The 18,095-nt window shown below is 35.7% G+C and overlaps 1 pseudogene; it reads right to left on the bottom strand.

Moving 5' to 3' along the window:
* Nucleotides 1-264: 264 nt before the first annotated feature.
* LOC121980211 lies at nt 265-13,043 on the bottom strand (annotated as a pseudogene).
* Between the last annotated feature and the right edge of the window lie 5,052 nt (nt 13,044-18,095).

Raw genomic sequence — 18,095 nt, 5'->3', positions numbered from 1 at the left:
AATCTTTTGTGTTGTATTATTCCATCATTTATTTATAGTGTTGAAGTAATTGACCATATTTTACTACAATATAATTTTAATTTACAAAATTATATATCATAATATTTTACTACAATACAATATTTTTCATCACCAAATTGAACAAATGTATCATAAATATCTATCAAATACAACCCAACAAAGTATTCACAAAAAATATATTTAACCAACCTCACTCAAAAACTTTTATCTCCACAAATCTCTAAATACAATCTAAAAATATATTCACAAAAGATAAGTTTGACCAACTTCATCTAAAAGCCGTTCATTGACAATCAAACCTTCCTTGTCATTCATTCCATATGAAAATGCAGCCATAGTCAGTTGATTGATAATTCTTAGAACTTTAAGGCATGCAATTTGTTGGTGCAGCGGGATCGGCAAGAGTGAAAGGATGAATTGCCTGCAAGTAAAAGATACTCTCCTCAAGATTTTCAACTCAAAAAAATAATAGCAACAATTAAAAAGATTAAAATAATAGAAAAGAAATAGAAACATGAAATTTAACTTGATTACAACCCAAGGGATTGTTAATCCAAGGTGGTGGAAAGCGCACTAAGAAAAAGTCTCTTTTCTCTGAAGGCGGAGAAGTCTTTTACACATTAAAGCTTTTACAAGTTGCTAGGAATTTGACTCTGAGTTGATTGATTAATTTCCTAGCTCCAGGGGCCTTTATATAGCTCCTGAAAAAATTTTCACAGTGTGTCGTCCTTCTCGCTAGCTGCGTCTTCCACTCGAGTGTGGATTGCTCCTAAGCTCCTGCACACTTAAACATAAGATTAGAAACACACAGGACCTAACTTAACTTGTTGATCACACCAAAATAATCTTGGAGTTCCAACAATCTCCCCCTTTTTGGTGTGAGCAACCCAAGTTAAACTAGGGCAAAAATAGACATAAAATAGACTTAACTAAATTTGCAATAAGTGTAAAAAAAAAAAAAAACTAGTTAAATTTTGCTCTAGCTTCCCCTAGACTTATACTTTTCCTTCTCCCCCTTTGATCACATAAAAAATGGGGTTCTAAGAAAAAAATCTAAGGGCAAAAACTCAGAAAATTTTGAGATCCTTAAAAATTTTGCAATAATTTTCACATAAACAGTCTCTAAAAAAAATTAAGAAAATTTTTTAAGTGAAAAAAATTTTAACTTAGACAGCGTTGCAAAAATATTTTTTGAAAATTTAAAAAAAATTAAGCAGAAATTTTCAATTTCAAAACAACTTTTAGCTTAGGTAAAAAAATATCTTTTGAAAATTTTTCTAAGTATTAAAAGAGAATTTTTCTAAGGAAAAAATACTCAAAAAAAAAATTTTTTAAGTTAAAAAAATATTTTTGAAAAAAAAAATTAATCCTTTGCAAAAATTATTTTTGAGAAAAAAATACAAAAAAAATCATAACTTAAGATTTTTCTAAGTAAAAATTTCACGTAAAAGTATTTTTCTAAGTATAAAAATATTTTGAAAAAAATATTTGAAAAACTTTAAAAGAATTAATTAATTCTAATTTTAATGTTTTGACAGAAAATTAATTAAACATTTATTTCAATATTTTGGCTTCCAAGTAGTGACAAGGCACTAGGTCTTCTTGGTAATTAGAGCAACAACCACTTCCTTAGACAAAGCCTCATAAAGAAATTCATTGTTTAAATTTTTAACTGAAAGCGCTAATTTTAATTTTAAAATTTAGTTTAAGCATGATTTAGGAACCCAATATAGGTTGCAACCTACTGGATTAACTAAAAAATTTTTAGAGACATATTTTTTTTGAAATGTTCCTAATTTATCCCAGGTGATATTTAAAGTATCAATTTAAATTATTAAATTTTCTAAAATTGATTTTAGATGGGTATGCATGATTTTTCAAGTTTTTTACTTAGATTTTTAAATCATCATTCTCAAATTTCAATTTTTCATTTGCTAATTTTAATTTATCTAATTCTTCTAAAGGACGGGATTTAACTAGTATTACTTTAAAATTTTTATTTTCCTTTACTAATTTACAGCAGCCTTTAGTTAGTAACTTAACAAACTTAAAAAGTTTATCAGGAGGTAGAGATCACCTGACTTACCTTATCGATCTCGTTGTCCATGTCTCCCCCTGAACTGCTGCTGGCTTCTGACATAGCTACCCCTTTATCGATGCTCTCGATGCTCATTTCGGAAGAGCTTGACTCGCAGTCATCGTCTTAATGACTCACCATTAATGCGAGTTTAGAGAATGCCTCGACTTCCAAGTCGGACGACGTATCGTCCCACATCGCCTTTAGTGCCTTTCGCTTTTGAACAGACTTTTTACCTTTATCCTTGTCCTTGTTTTTCAGTTTGGGGTAGTTGTCCTTAACGTGCCCTTCTTCGTCGCAGTGGTAGTAGCGGATTGCTCCTAAGCTCCTGCACACTTAGACATAAGGTTAGAAACACACAGGACCTAACTTAACTTGTTGATTACACCAAAATAACCTTGGGGTTCCGACAGGTATAAATACTGCCTTCAACCTGCATGGTATAAATAGCTTCCAGCTTCTCTTTTTCCTCTTCTTCCGAAACTCCGATTGCTTGGGTGATTTTGACCAATCGAAATAGGGCTCACCCGAACCCAATTTTCGGCCTTCTCCTCGAGCAGACTTCTGACCCGGCTTCTCGTCCCTCGAACGTCGTGCACGTTCTTCTCGTCCACCGATGTACTCTTCTGCAGCTCTTTCGTCCTTCGGACGCACCGAGCCCGTCAACTCCCTTCCTGTGCCGTCCTTCTGGCTAGTTGCGTATTCCGCTCGACTTCCTGCCCTCCTAAGTTCCTGCACACTTAGGCACAGAGATCAAATAACAAGCAGGACCTAACCTAACTTGATTGATCACAACAAAACACCCACGGGGTCCAACAATCTCTCCTTTTTTGATGAGCATCAACCCAAGTTCAAGTTAGGGAAACAAAAATAGACAAACAGTAATTTATAGAAATTACTAAACTAACAGTTCAAGCATAAGGATTGCAATAGAATTTGCAACACAAGTTAAAAATAAATTTTAAGTAAAAACATTAAGAATTCCCCCTAAACTTGTACCTATCTTTCTCCCCCTTTGATCACAACAAAAAGAATGGGGTAATAATTATCAAGTAAAAAAATCAAGAAAAAAAATGATTTTTAAAATCCAAGTGCAGCATTTTCAAAATGATATCTAAGAATTTCTTTTAAAAAAGAAAATTCTAAGTAAAACTTAGGTAAGATAATTTTTTGAGAAAAAGATAAATACACATTTCTAACTTCAGAAGAATTTTTAAGTAACAAATATTTTTCTTAAGAAAAAAATATTTTTGAAAAATTTTAAAACAGATGTTGAAAAAAATTTTATAACATTATTTAATTCTAATTTTAATGCTTTATCAGAAAGTTAATTAAACATTTTTTATTCTAATATTTTGGCTTCCAGGTCGTGGCGAGACACTAGGCCTTCTTGGTTATTGGAGCAACAATCACTTCCTTAGATAAAGCCTTATAAAGAAACTTTAATGTTTATTTTTTTTACTGAAAGCACTAAGTCTAAAGTTTTAATTTAGATCAAATACTCTAATTTTTACACTATGATATTTAAATTTCCATTTTAGTTTATCATAGTTACTCAAATATAAAGTAGGGAAATTTGAACATGCAGAAAATTGTAGTATCTTTTCTATTGTTAATTTGTCAAAATCCTTTAATTGACATGTTGTTTTTAACTCACTATTAGTTAATAATTTTTTTAATTGATAGGAATATTCTGATTTGCAAAAATCTTTTGACACTATATTTTCTAATTCGAAAAAATCTTTCGATGATGTTTCTAATTTACGAAATTCTTTTGACAAAATACTTTATAATTCATGAAAATCTTGCAGCAACGTTTTAACTGACTTAACCAATTGATCAGGAGGTGAGACCATACCTGACTTACCTTGTCGGTCATTGATTCTCCCCCTGTTGAGTTGTCTTCTTCCGAAGACTCTGTTGGAACCCCAAGGTTATTTTGGTGAGATCAACAAATTAAGTTAAGTCCTGTGTTGTTTTAACCTTGTGTCTTAGTGTGCAGGAGCTTAGGAACACAGGTAGTCGAGCGGAAGATGCAGCTAGCGAGAAGGACGACAGTCCGAGAGACGAGGTGTTGTGGAAAAGTACACTGGCGGACGAGAAGGAAGCGTGCAATGGTTCCGAGGGATGAAAGCGGAAGCGGAAGATTGCTCGGAGAGTAAGAGACGCAGTTAGCGAGAAGGACGGCACGCGATGCGTCCGAGGGACGAAGACTGCGGATGAGTACGTCGGTGGACGAGAAGGAAACATGCGGCGATCCCGAGGGACGAGAAGCCGGAGGGAAATTCACTCGAGAAGACGGAAAGTTGGGTTCGGATGAGCCCTATTCCAGATGACAGAGATCACCCAAGTAAGTGGATCCGGAGCGGAAGACCCGAACCGAGGCGGGACTGAAACGGAGCAGAGGTCCCGGACGAAAAAGTCAACCAGAGTTGACTTCGAGGTCCGGGGCGCTCAGAGCTGACCGGGGCGCCCGAAACCCTTCCGGGCGCCCGAACCAGTCTTATGACCAGGATCGAGTTTTGATTCGATTTGATCGTTAGGGGATAAAGTTTATCCCCCCAGGGCGTCCGGAACCCTTTGGGACGCCCTGACCAATGCTATAAATATAGTCTTGGTCCAGAAGCTTTTCAACAATCACGAGCACTTCATTTCTAAACACTTGTACGCTTTAGTGTACTTAAGCTTTTGTTTCCGCGCTTCAACATTGTAAGAGGCTTCTCCGCCTGAAGGAGTTTTTAGTACTTAATCTTCCTTGGATTAACAACCACATCGATTGTAACCAAGTAAATACTGGTGCCTCGTTCTTTATGATTTTCATTTACTGCTTTACTTTATTTATGCAAGTGTTAGCTTAAAGAGTTCGAGAAGGGTTGTTTCATTTTTGTGTTTACAGGACTATCCAACCCCCCTTCTAGCCGGCCGCAACGGTCCAACAAGTGGTATCAGAGCCGAGACACTTCAGAAGGACTAACCGCCGTCTGAAGCAACAAAACGATGTCCGGAGCTAACGAATATCCACCAGCATTCGAAGGGGAGTTTTCTTCATGGAAGAAACAAATGGAGGTATATCTTAATTCTGATTTTGGTATTTCTTTAATATTGAAATGTGGCTATGAAGCACCAAAGGCAACGAATGGAGAAGAACTCAATCTATGCCTCTGGAACAAGAAGCAACGTGACGAGTCAATGGCAAACGGTCGGGCAGAATTTCACATTCTAACTGTAATACCAAATGAAGATCTCGACAGAATCGACGAATACAAAAGCGCAAAAGAAATTTGGGAAAAGTTCTTGAAGCTCTACGAAGAACCTTTGGAAGCCGATAACTCAATAGACAACAAGCCACCGACAGAACCAACAGCCGAAGTACATCTCGAGGACACAGAAAACCCTTCTTCACTGAGCATCGATGAAGGGGGAGAATCTTCGGAAGAAAGCAATTCAATAGGGGAAGAACTAACTGCCGACGAGGTAAGTAAGGTATGGCCCTTACCCTCTAAACAATTGATTCAATTAATCAAAAAATTATCTGAAGATTTTTGCGAATTAAAAATTGAATCATCGAAAGAAATTTTTGTAGGACCGTTGTGCCGGCTAGGAGGGGGTTGTTGAATATCCTGCTAACACAAAAAGAAAAACAAACCCTCCTCGAACTCTTTAAGCTAATACTTGTATAAATAAACTAAGCAGCAAATTAAAAGCATAAAGAAAAAGCGAGGCAAAAGTATTTACTTGGTTACAACCGATGTGGTTGTTAATCCAAGGAAGATTAAGCTCAATAAAACTCCTTCAAGCGGAGAAGCCTCTTACAATGTCGAAGCACAGAAAATAGAAGCTTAGACTAAAAGAGAGCGTACAAGCACTGGATTTAGAATCAGTGAGTTCATTTCAAAGCTTCTGGACCAAGGCTATATTTATAGCCTTGGTCGGGGCGCCTGGAAGGGTTCTGAGCGCCCTGGGGGGATAAAACTTATCCCCCAACGTTCAGATCGAGTCAAAACTCGATCTAGTCAATTTTACTGCTCAGGGCGCCCCGGAGGGTTCCGGGCGCCCCGGAGCCCAAAGTCAACAGTTGTTGACTTTTTCATCCGGGACTTCTTCTCTGGTTCAGTCCCGCCTCGGTCCGGTTCTTCTCCTCCGGATCCGCTCGCTTGGGTGATCTCTGCCATCCGAAAAAGGACTCACCCGAACCCAACTTTCGGTCTTCTCGAGCAACCTTCCGCTCCGACTTCTCGTCCCTCGGAATCGCTGCGTGTTTCTTTCTCGTCCACCAGCGTACTCATCCGCAGTCTTCGTCCCTCGGTCACACCGTGTGCCGACCTTCTCGCTAGCTGCGTCTCTTGCTCCCCGAACAATCTTCAGCTCCGGCTTTCGTCCCTCGGAACCACTGCACGCTTCCTTCTCGTCCACCGGGTACTCTTCCGTAGCGCCTCGTCCCTCGGACGCACCGCGTGCCGTCCTTCTCGCTAGCTACGTCTTCCGCTCGAGTACCTGTGCTCCTAAGCTCCTGAACACTTAGACACAAGGTTAAAATAACGCATGACCTAACTTAACTTGTTGATCACACCGAAACAACCTTGGGGTTCCAACAATCTCGCCCTTTTTGGTGTGATCAACCCAAGTTAAGCTAGGGTTACAAATAGACATAGAATAAAAACAATTTATTGCAATAACATGCAACATGATAGAAAAAATTGAATTTCAAAATTTTCAAATTTTAATTTTCAATTTTCTACCTCTCCCTAGACTTATACTTTTCCTTCTCCCTCTTTGATCATAATAAAAATGGGGTTTCAAAAAAACAATCTAAGGGTTTGACACAAAAAAAATTTATAGAAATCTATTTCAATGTTTTTCGGAGAAAAAATATTTCCAAGTTAAAAAAATTTCTAAGTCAAAGAATGACTTTTGAAAAATTTCTAAGTTTTCACCAAAAATAAATCTTTCTAAGCCCAAAAATTTATGCAAAAAAATTTAAGAAAATTGATAGCATTAAAAAAAATTTCTATGCATTTATTTATTTATTTTATACTGATACTTATATCAGCAAGTTTTAAATTTTCATTTCAATTTTTCATAACTTCTCAAATTACACTTTTTCAAATTTAAAGCCACAGATATTAAACGTGCAATAATTTGTATCATGTTAATTTCTATTTTTTTTTGAATTTCAACTTCACAAAAATATTCAAATAGCATAGATTCTAACTTGATAAAATTTTTCGACAATATAAAAAATTCTTTCGGCAATGTGCAAAATTCGTTCGAAAGAATATTTTGTAATTTGTAAGAATTTTTTAACAACAAAAATTCTAATTTACAGGAATCTATTAACAATAGATTTCTTAATCCGAAACACCTTTTCGGTGACTCAATTTCTAAATCGCAAAATTCTTTCGAGAGAGTGATTTGTAATTCGAAAAATTCTTCTAATTTGCATAATTATTTTGTCAAAATATTTTTAAATTTGCAAATTTATTTTAATAATATTTCTAATTTGCAAGACAAATTTGACAATTGATTTTCTAATTCAAAATTTTTTTTCGGTAATTCAATTTTTAAATCGCAAAAACTTCAGGCAATTTTTCTATTGAATTAACCGGTTGTTCAGAAGGTAGAGACCATACATTACTTACCTCGTTGGTCGTTGGTTCTCCCCCTGTTGAATTAATTTCTTCCGAAGACTCTCCCCCTTCATCGATCTCGGGATGTACTTCGGCAGTTGGGGTTGTCTCGGTAATTTCTTCCGTCTCGGATTTTTCTGATAACGGCTCGATGTCTATTGAGGGGACGACTTCAATCGGTTCTTCGTAGAGTTTTATGAACTTTTCCCAAAGTTCTTTTGTGCTATTGTATTCGCCAACTCTATCAAAGTCTTCGTTTGGTATTGCGGTTAAAATGTGAAACTCTACCCAACCGTTTGCCATTGACACGTCACGTTGCTTCTTGTTCCATAGGAGTAGATCGAGTTCTTCTCCATTCGTTGTCTTTGGTGCTTCATAACCTGTTTTTATTATTAGAGAAATACCAATATCAGAGTTAAGAAATACCGTCATTTGTTGCTTCCAAGAAGCAAGCTCCCCCTCGAATGCTGGTGCGTAGTCGCTAGCTCCGGCCATTGTTTTGTTGCTTCAGACGACGGTTAATCCTTCTGAGGCGTACTCGGCTCTGATACCACTTGTAGGACCGTTGGACCGGCTAGGAGGGGGTTGTTGAATATCCTGCTAACACAAAGGGAAAAACAAACCCTCCTCGAACTCTTTAAGCTAACACTTGCATAAATAAACTAAGCAGTAAATTAAAAGCATAAAGTAAAAGCGAGACAAAAGTATTTACTTGGTTACAACCGATGTGGTTGTTAATCCAAGAAAGATTAAGCTCAATAAAACACCTTCAGATTAAGCTCAATAAAACTCCTTCAGATTAAGCTCAATAAAACTCCCCCAAGGTTGTTTTGGTATGATCAACAAGTTAAGTTAGGTCCTATGTTGTTTTAACCTTGTGTCTAAGTGTGCAGGAGCTTAGGAACATAGGTAGTCGAGCGGAAGACGTAGCTAGCGAGAAGGACGGCAGTCCGAGGGACGAGGTGTTGCGGAAGAGTACACCGGCGGACGAGAAGGAAGCGTGTGGTGGTTCCGAGGGACGAAAGCCGGAGTGGAAGATTGCTCGGAGAGCAAGAGACGCAGCTAGCGAGAAGGACGGCACGCTGTGCATCCGAGGGACAAAGACTGCGGATGAGTAAGCTAGTGGACGAGAAGGAAACACGCGGCGATTTCGAGGGACGAGAAGCCGGAGGGAAGACTGCTCGAAAAGACCGAAAGTTGGGTTCAAGTGAGCCCTATTCCGGATGGCAGAGATCACCCAAGTAAGCGGATCCAGAGCGAAAGACCCGGACGGAGGCGGGACTGAAACGGAGCAGAGGTCCCGGATGAAAAAGTCAACCAGAGTTGACTTCGAGGTTCGGGTCGCCCAGAGCTGACTGGGGCGCCCGGACCCCTCTGGGGCGCCCGGAACCCTTCTGGGCGCCCGGACCAGCCTTATGACCAGGATCGAGTTTTGACTCGATCTGATTGTTGGGGGATAAAATTTATGCCCCCCAGGGCGCCCGAAACCCTTCGAGGCACCCCGACCAAGGCTATAAATATAGTCTTCGTCCAGAAGCTTTTCAACAATCACGAGCACTTCATTTCCAAACATTTGTACGCTTTAGTTGTAGTTAAACTTCTATTTCTGCACTTCAACGTTGTAAGAGACTTCTCCGTCTAAAGGAGTTTTTAGTACTTAATCTTTCTTGGATTAACAACCACATCGGTTGTAACCAAGTAAATACTGGTGCATCGTTCTTTATGATTTTCATTTACTGCTTTACTTTATTTATGCAAGTGTTAGCTTAAAGAGCTCGAGAAGGGTTGTTTCATTTTTGTGTTTACAGGACTATTCAACAACCCCCTTCCAGCCGGCGTCAACGGTCCTACAGACTCTCCCACTTCATCGATGCTTATCTGGGATAAGCTTTCTGTGTCCTCGGGATGGAATTCGGTTGTTGGGGTTGACCCGACAATTTCCTCGATCTCGGACTCTTCTAACGGTTCAGTATCCATCGAGGAGTCGGCTTCTCTTGGTTCGTCGTAGAGCTTTAAGACCTTTTCCCAAAGTTCTTTTGCACTTTGGTAGTCGCCAACCCAATCAAGCTCTTCATCTGGTAGTACGCTTAGGAGGTAAAATTCAGCCCGAGTGTTTGCCATAAACTTATCACGTTGCTTATTGGTCAAGAGGTATTGTTCGATGTCTTCTCCATTCGTTGTCTTTGGTGCTTCATAACCAAATTTCATTATTAAAAAAATATTAGAGTCTGTGTTAAGATATACATCCATTCGTTGCTTCCAGAAAGCAAACTCTCCCTCAAATGCTGGTGGATAGATATTAGCTTCGGCCATCATTTTGTTGCTTCAGTCGGTGATTAGTCCTTCTGAGGCGATCTGACTTTGATACCACTTGTTAGTGTAGCGGGGTCGGCAAAAAGGGAGGGGTGAATTGTCTGCAAGTAAAAGACGTCCTCCTTAAGACTTTCAACTCAAAAAAATAATAGCAACAATTAAAAAGATTAAAATAACAGAAAAGAAATAAAGACGGGAAATTTAACTTGGTTACAACTCAGGGGGTTGTTAATCTAAGGCGATGGAAAGCGCACTAAGAAAAAGTCTCCTTTCTCTGAAGGCGGAAAAGCCTTTTACACACTAAAGCTCTTACAAGTTGCTAGGAATTTGATACTGAGTTGATTGATTAATTTCCTAGCTCCAGGAGTCTTTATATTGGAAATCTTATCCCGAGTGTTGAAGGCGCCTCCAAGAGGGTTGAGGGCGCCTCCAAGCAGTTTGACCAGATAAAACTCTATCCGGTTGCAAACGGTCACGAAGATTGGGTCTGAGGCGCCTCCAATGCCCTTGAAGGTGCCTCGGACTGGTCTGAGGTGCCTTCAAGGTGATGGAGGTGCCTCGGACTAGTCTGAGGCGCCTTCAAGGTGATGGAGGCACCTCGGACTACATGGTATTAATACTGCCTTCAACCTGCATGGTATAAATAGCTTCCAGCTTCTCTTTTTCCTCTTCTTCCGAAGCTCCGATCGCTTGGGTGATTTTGACCAACCGAAATAGGGCTCACCCGAACCCAATTTCTAGCCTTCTCCTTGAGCGGGCTTCCGACCCGGCTTCTCGTCCTTCGAATGTCGCGCACGTTCTTCTCATCCATCGATATACTCTTCCGCAGCTCTTTCGTCCTTCGGACGCACCGAGCCCGTCGACTCCCTTCCCGTGCCGTCCTTCTCGCTAGTTGTGTCTTCTGCTCGACTTCCTACACTCCTAAGTTCCTGCACACTTAGACACAGGAATCAAATAACAAGCAGGACCTAACCTAACTTGGTTGATCACATCAAAATACCCACTGGGTCCAACACAATTCTCCTTGCATCCTTTGTGGCATGGTGTTGTGCATCATTGAAATAAGTAGGGGCTGTGATGACTGCCTTTGAGATAGATTTACCCAGATAAGCCTATGTTGTTTCCTTCATCTTCGTGAGGACAAATGCACCAATCTGGTTAGGCAAATATTGCTAACCATTCATCCATGCATCTCCACTAGGTGCCTTGAGAATTTATAGGGAACCATCTTTAGTTCTTTTTGAGTATGGGGGACTCATCAAAGCTTCTGCCAATCAGTCATTTAGTGCCAAATAAGGTGTTTGTTGAATTCATCACGACTTGTTGCTTCACGAGAGTACCCACAGAAAGCTCATCCTTCTGATTGAAGGAAACAACAGATGGAGTAGTCCTCGTACCTTCTGCATTCTCAATCACCTTTGGTGTCTGATTCAATCAACCAGGATAGAAATATTAGAAAAGCTAGTACCACACAAAGACCCAGACCTAAACAAATCAAAAAGGCTTTGTAAACAATGGGAAGCATAATGTACCTTCCCCTCCATGACAAACACACATAAGTTTGTGGTGCCTAAATCAATCCCAATAACATCATAGCACTTGCAGGCTTTGAGTTGCTTACAATCAAACATTTCAGAACTTCCATCAGAAAATATTACTTGAATGCTCTTGCAACATTCAGATACTAAATAGATAAATTGAGAGCTGATATCAAAATATTACCAAAAAACTCTTGCAGTAGTGGCCCACCTTTGAGACAAAGAAGACATGCCATAGGATGCTTTTAGAAAATTTGAAACATGGATATACAGAAAACAAAAAACAATATACATATGCATTGAGCTAAACCCGTACTATCATAAATAGGTTGAAAACCAAATCCATATACTAAAGATTTCATGCTGAAGAAAGATATAATTAATCAAATACCATAAAGCTGGACCAGTTTAATCTGTCAGTACAAAGCCTTCATCATCTACATCCAGACCATCAACCATGCCTGTAGATAATCAAAAAAAGAAGGTAAAATTCTAATAGTTTTAGATCTATGACAAAATTGGACACTTGTCGCATGAAAATCCAATCTTATACACAATAATCAATATGACTATACCAGATAAACAAACGCACTGGTACTTTTTTTGATAGAATGCCACACAAGATGATTAATTACGCTTTAAAATGTTCAAGGTGAAAGAACCATCTTCTGTAAACATTCATGACGAGTCCTAATATGAAATCAACCACCAAAATACTCATCTTAACAGATTTTTTGTTGGTAAAATAGACATGTCAGGAAACTCCACCAAATAAAGTCGTATAAATATCTAATTGAGTGAAAATCAAGCTCATTATAAGATCTAGCAATTGAAGATAAGTAGAGCACAAGACATAATTAGTCATACGATGAAATAGCAAGGAAAATAAACTCAATAGAAGTAAAATCCAGAGCTAGCAAAGAGATAAATTGATTTCATATCCAAAAACAATAACCCATGTGTCCACCTCCAGGCTACCATTTAGCACCGTAGGTCCTTGCATCTCAAACCTAGAAAATCCCTAGGCGGCGGTGATAGAAGCATAATCAATGCTCCCGGCTCAACCACCCCATCTACAGGCGAGCCACGGTCCGCATCTTATTCCCCACTCTTGTTGGCAGGTTAAATCATCCAACTCGAGCCTTCGGGGTTCTTCCCACGTCAGTCGAAAGGACCAGCACCATTCATCTCCGTCGCTCGGGTCGGGAGGAAGCATGAAGAGAATGAATAGGAAGGAGAAGGGGAGAGTGATCCCTTCTGGCCCCAGCTCCTGGCGCTGATGGGAGACAATTGTGAGGGCGGCAGGAGGTCGGCCTCGGGTATGAAGTCCGCGCGATCGTCAGACGGCGCTATGGCGGGGCGTAGAGAATTGATCGATGGATCAACGTTGGGGGAGATGGGCGAGGCAAGGTGAGGCGTTGATAACCGCGTCGGCTTGGTGGAGATCTGTGGCAAGGGGAAGCTCATTGTCGCAGATGGGTCGCCGATCCCCTTTCTTACGAAACTTCAAACCCTAGAAAATGGAAAAATGTTGTGTGTAAAAACAAGATTTTAACCGGTTAAAATTTATTACTTCAGTACTGAGAGATATCAATTTCCTTTTGTGCCTTTTTACTTTATTAAATATATGATACGGAGTAAAATATCAAATAAAATTAGAAGTAAGTTTCGTATTTTTTAACCTATGAAATTTAAAATAATATTTACTATATCAATTTTATTACCGAAGTTAATTATCATATATTACTTCATAATTAATAATTACCGAAGTAAACAGTGTCAAATCTATCAGCAAAATTCACATAGTATCATAATGGAAGGTCAGTTTGGGCATGATAAGAATCCATTTTAGATCAGGCTAGTGGTTTATTTTGGGATAAAATAATTTCATTAAAAATAATGATCTAAATTTAATAAAAATTTCTTGAAAAATATGGAATAATAGAAAAAAAGAGTTAATATAAATTTATTAATGAACCTTAGACAATTTATTACACAAAAGATTGATATCTCTTATTTGAAACCTCCAGCTCCTCCATAAGCAAAGACATATTTATCTTTATCATCTACATAATGATCATCTGCTACATTATAATAATCCTCGATATCAACATGATAGTCAAGAAAAATAGGATTCAAAACGAACAAGTTATTCGACTGATCAACAAACTGAACTTGAATGAAATAAGCAGCTTTATTAGGTCCTTCATTACTTGGATGACCACTACCCATCGGAGGGCTTGGCACATTCAAGTGAGAGAAAACTTGTCCACCCATTTGAACCATGTTTGCATTATCATCCATCTTTGGAAGTAATTCCTTAGGGAAATACCCAAGAGGTAGCTCATCATTATAAGTAACCCACCAATTCCCTGTATTGGAATCCTATAAATGAAAATACACAAAATTTATTAATAAGGATTTTGATTCAATAAAAATTAAAGAAGATCATTTAGAAAAAAATAAAGAAATTACCCTAGCTATTAGTATCGCTAGATATTTTTGTTCGCCGCCATAAGTGGAAAATTGAGGAATAAAACTTCCAGGTCCATAAATATTAGTGGTGCTAACAAAACCAGGACATTCGAAATTCACACATCCCGTGTTATTATTTTCACTCTGAAAATACAGAATTAAATATTTTATCTAAGAATATATATATAAAGCTAAAAGAATAAAAAATAAAAGATTTATACTTACGGTCCAAAATGTAAAAAATCGAGGATAACTGCTATCATATACAATTGTTGAAATCTGCGAAATTAGATATTAATTAGTGAATATATAAAATAATAATAGTAAATGATTTATATTAGCTTACTTGCCAACCAACAGCGATAGCATTGAGTTCATTGGTTGGAACATTTTGATCGCCATAAAGTATTATATAGCTAGCTGATGATTGATGAGCTTGTAGATCGGGAAGCTTATAAGTCGCCATTTTTGCATACACTCCATAATATTGACCACGTACAGATTGCATTAATGCATACTATGTACATTGAAAATATTATTTATCTTTGAACTCTATAAATAATAAATTAAAATTGTAATAGTAATAATAAAAGTTATAAAAAAATAATAACTCACGTGAACTTCTTTTGGAATTTGATTGTCGACTTGTACTCTAAATTGGTTTCTCGAGAACTGAGACTCATTTAAATCTTGTTTATGAGTACGTTGGACAAGAATAGTTCCAGAAGGGCAAGTATCATTGAATCCATAAAAAGAAGCTGGTTTAGATTTTACAAGCTTCATTCCCTTTGGAAGACTACTTGGTCTTAACTGCAAAGATTATCAAACCAATTAAATGACCGAATGAACTATACCATGCAATAAAAAGTATCATATAAATTTGACTTATATTTTTAATGCTAATACCTGAAGAGTGTGATTTTTCAACAAAGGATGGTCAAATGCCGGTTGCTTATACATATCAACACAATCAAATAGATCTCCAGCTATTGTCTAACAAAAAATAAATAATTTCAATAAAAATATTATATATAAATTGTCAAAAAAATATTAATAATGACCTGAATGGTTTTAAGAGAATGCTTAGCCTTCTTGTTCCATGATCTTGCTTGTGTCCCACCAATTGAAATAAACATCAAAAATAAAATACGAAGTAACATAATGTGAAATGATATGAATGTTTAGTATTGTAATCTGTAGTAAATCTTGGCCCATTCTCAATTATAAATACACACAAAAAAAAAAAGTTTGGTAAAATAAAAAAATCATTAAATATAAAAATGAATGAAAAGAACTTATTTACATTCTTTAAATTTGTAATTATTATTAATGTAATCATAAAATTTATAATTGGTAAGATATAATAATTATTAAATGATATAAAAAATACATAAATAAAAGGGAAATTATTTGGATTGTTTTAAATGTTCAACTTATCATTATTGGAATCTTATCATTTATATAAAATTAATGTTAAAATTAATTTAAGCTTATCTATATTAATGTTAAAATAATAAATTTTAAAATTTATACCAAATATAAGCCTCTATTAATTTTAAAATAATAAATCTAAATTTATACAAAAGGTAAGAAATTATCGATACATTAATATATTCTTAAAATATAATTAAAATTAATAGAAAAATAAATTTTGTAAAATAATAAATTCCCTTCCATTTATTTTTATTTAAAAGTATATATATATATATATATATATATATATGTAAATTACACACTTAAATATACAAATAATTTCATTTTATTTATTATTTTATTTAATGGTTCTTATATCTTACTAACTAAATTTATTTTTGAGTCTTTATAAATTAGAGAAAGATCCTGGATTTACAACATATTCAATAATTAAACTTTCATATCACATCATATTACTTATCATTTTATTCGTTGTGTTCATTTCGATTAGTGACATAATCACAATAAACCATTAAAGTTCTTATTAATATTTTTTAAAAATTGGAAGTCACATGAAGTGAAATGATATGAATGTTTAGTATTGTAATATGTAGTAAATCTTGGCCCATTCTCAATTATAAATACACACAAAAAATCTATAGTTGGTAAAATATAAGAATCATTAAATAAAAAAATGAATGAAAAGAAAATTATTTAAATTCTTGAAATTTGTAATTTTATTATTAATGTAATCTTAAAATTTATAATTGGTAAGATATAATAACTATTAAATGATATAAAAAAAATACATAAATAAAAGGGAAATTATTTGGATTCTTTTAAATGTTCAACTTATCATTAATGTAATCTTATAATTTATATAAACTTAATGTTAAAATTAATTTAAGCTTATCTATATTAATGTTATAATAAGAAATTTTAAAATTTTTACCAAATATAAGCCTCTATTAATTTTAAAATAATAAATCTAAATTTATACAAAAGGTAAGAAATTTTCGCTATATTAATATATTCTTAAAATATAATAAAAATTAGTAGAAAAATTAATTTTGTTAAATAATAAATTCCCTTCCATTTATTTTTATTTAAAAGTAAAAAAAATTATAAATTACACACTTAAATATACAAATAATTTCTTTTTTATTTATTATTCTTATATCTTACTAACTAAATTTACTTTTGTGTCTTTATAATTTAGAGAAAGAGCCTGGATTTACAACATATTCAATAATTAAACTTTCATATCACATCATATTACTTATCATTTTATTTGTTGTGTTTATTTCGATTTGTGGAAACCAGAAATTAAGTCAAACATAATCACAATAAACCATTAAAGTTCTTAATAATATTTTTTTAAAATTTTTATTAATATTTTTTAAATTATAAATTATAATTTTATTAAACTTATTTGTTTTTATTTCTATCACTTAATAATTGACGATCTATGTTGAAAATCACACCCTTCATGCCTTGTTAGCTATATATATATATATTCCTTTTGGAAAGGCTACTAAGGAATTATACCATGCAATAAAAGGTACATAGCAATTTGGTTTATTTATTTTAATACTCATTGCTCGAATAATATAGAAAAAATAATAATTTTAATAAATAATTGAGGGTTAAATGAGTCTCCAATTATTGAGGGATAGAAAAAATAAATAATTTTAATAAAATTATAATTTACAATTAAAAAAATATAATTGTAATAATTTAAATTTTTTATTAATAATACCTCGGTCGGCTATTTAAGCTGGTCATATATTGAGAATACCTTATGTTGAATATATCTCGACCGGTCATTTAAACTAGTTGTATATTGAGAATACTTTCTGTTGAATATATCTCAACCGATCATTTAACTCGGTCATATATTAAGAATACTTTTTGTTGAATATATCTCGGCTGGTCATTTAAGCCAATCGTATGTTGCAAGTTCTATAAGGCTAAGTATCCTTAAATTCGCTTGGGCTATTTCCAGTCGAGTGCACATAGATAGTCTTGTATTCGGTTAGCCTTCACCTGACCGATCATATGTTATAGACTAGATAAGGCTAAGCATCTCTGGGCCCGACCGATCTTTCTCGTTTGAGCATATGCAGAGAACCTTGTATTCGGTTGGCCTTCGCTCGGCCGATCATATGTTATAGACTAGATAAGGCTAAGTATCTATGGACCCAGCCGGTCTTTCTCGTCCAGTCATATGTAGAGAGCCTTGTGTTGGCGCAGTGGGCTAGCAAGAGGAGAGGGGTGAATTTCCTGAAACAGAAAAAGATATTCTCCTCGTTCTTTCAACTCTTCTTAAAGTGCAACAACAATAATAAAATAAAAATGACAACTAAGGAAGAGACTCGGGATTAACTTGGTTACAACCTACGTGGTTGTTAATCCAAAAACGGTTGCAAAGCTCACTAAGAATCTCCTTTCTCTGAAGGCGAAGAAGTCTTTTACACACAATGAAAACTCAAAAAGTTGCTAAGAAGTTAATACAAGAGTTGATGTCTTATACAAGGGCATGGAGGGCACCTCCAGCGTGGCAGCAGCGGATAAGGTTTTATCCGCTGCAACGGCTAAAAAACTGAGTCGAGGGCGCCCTCTATGCCTCAT

Source organism: Zingiber officinale, chromosome 5A, assembly GCF_018446385.1.
Source record: "Zingiber officinale cultivar Zhangliang chromosome 5A, Zo_v1.1, whole genome shotgun sequence".
NCBI lineage: Eukaryota > Viridiplantae > Streptophyta > Magnoliopsida > Zingiberales > Zingiberaceae > Zingiber > Zingiber officinale.
The sequence above is the reverse complement of the archived record's forward strand: the minus strand, read 5'-3'. Positions and strand labels throughout refer to the sequence as shown.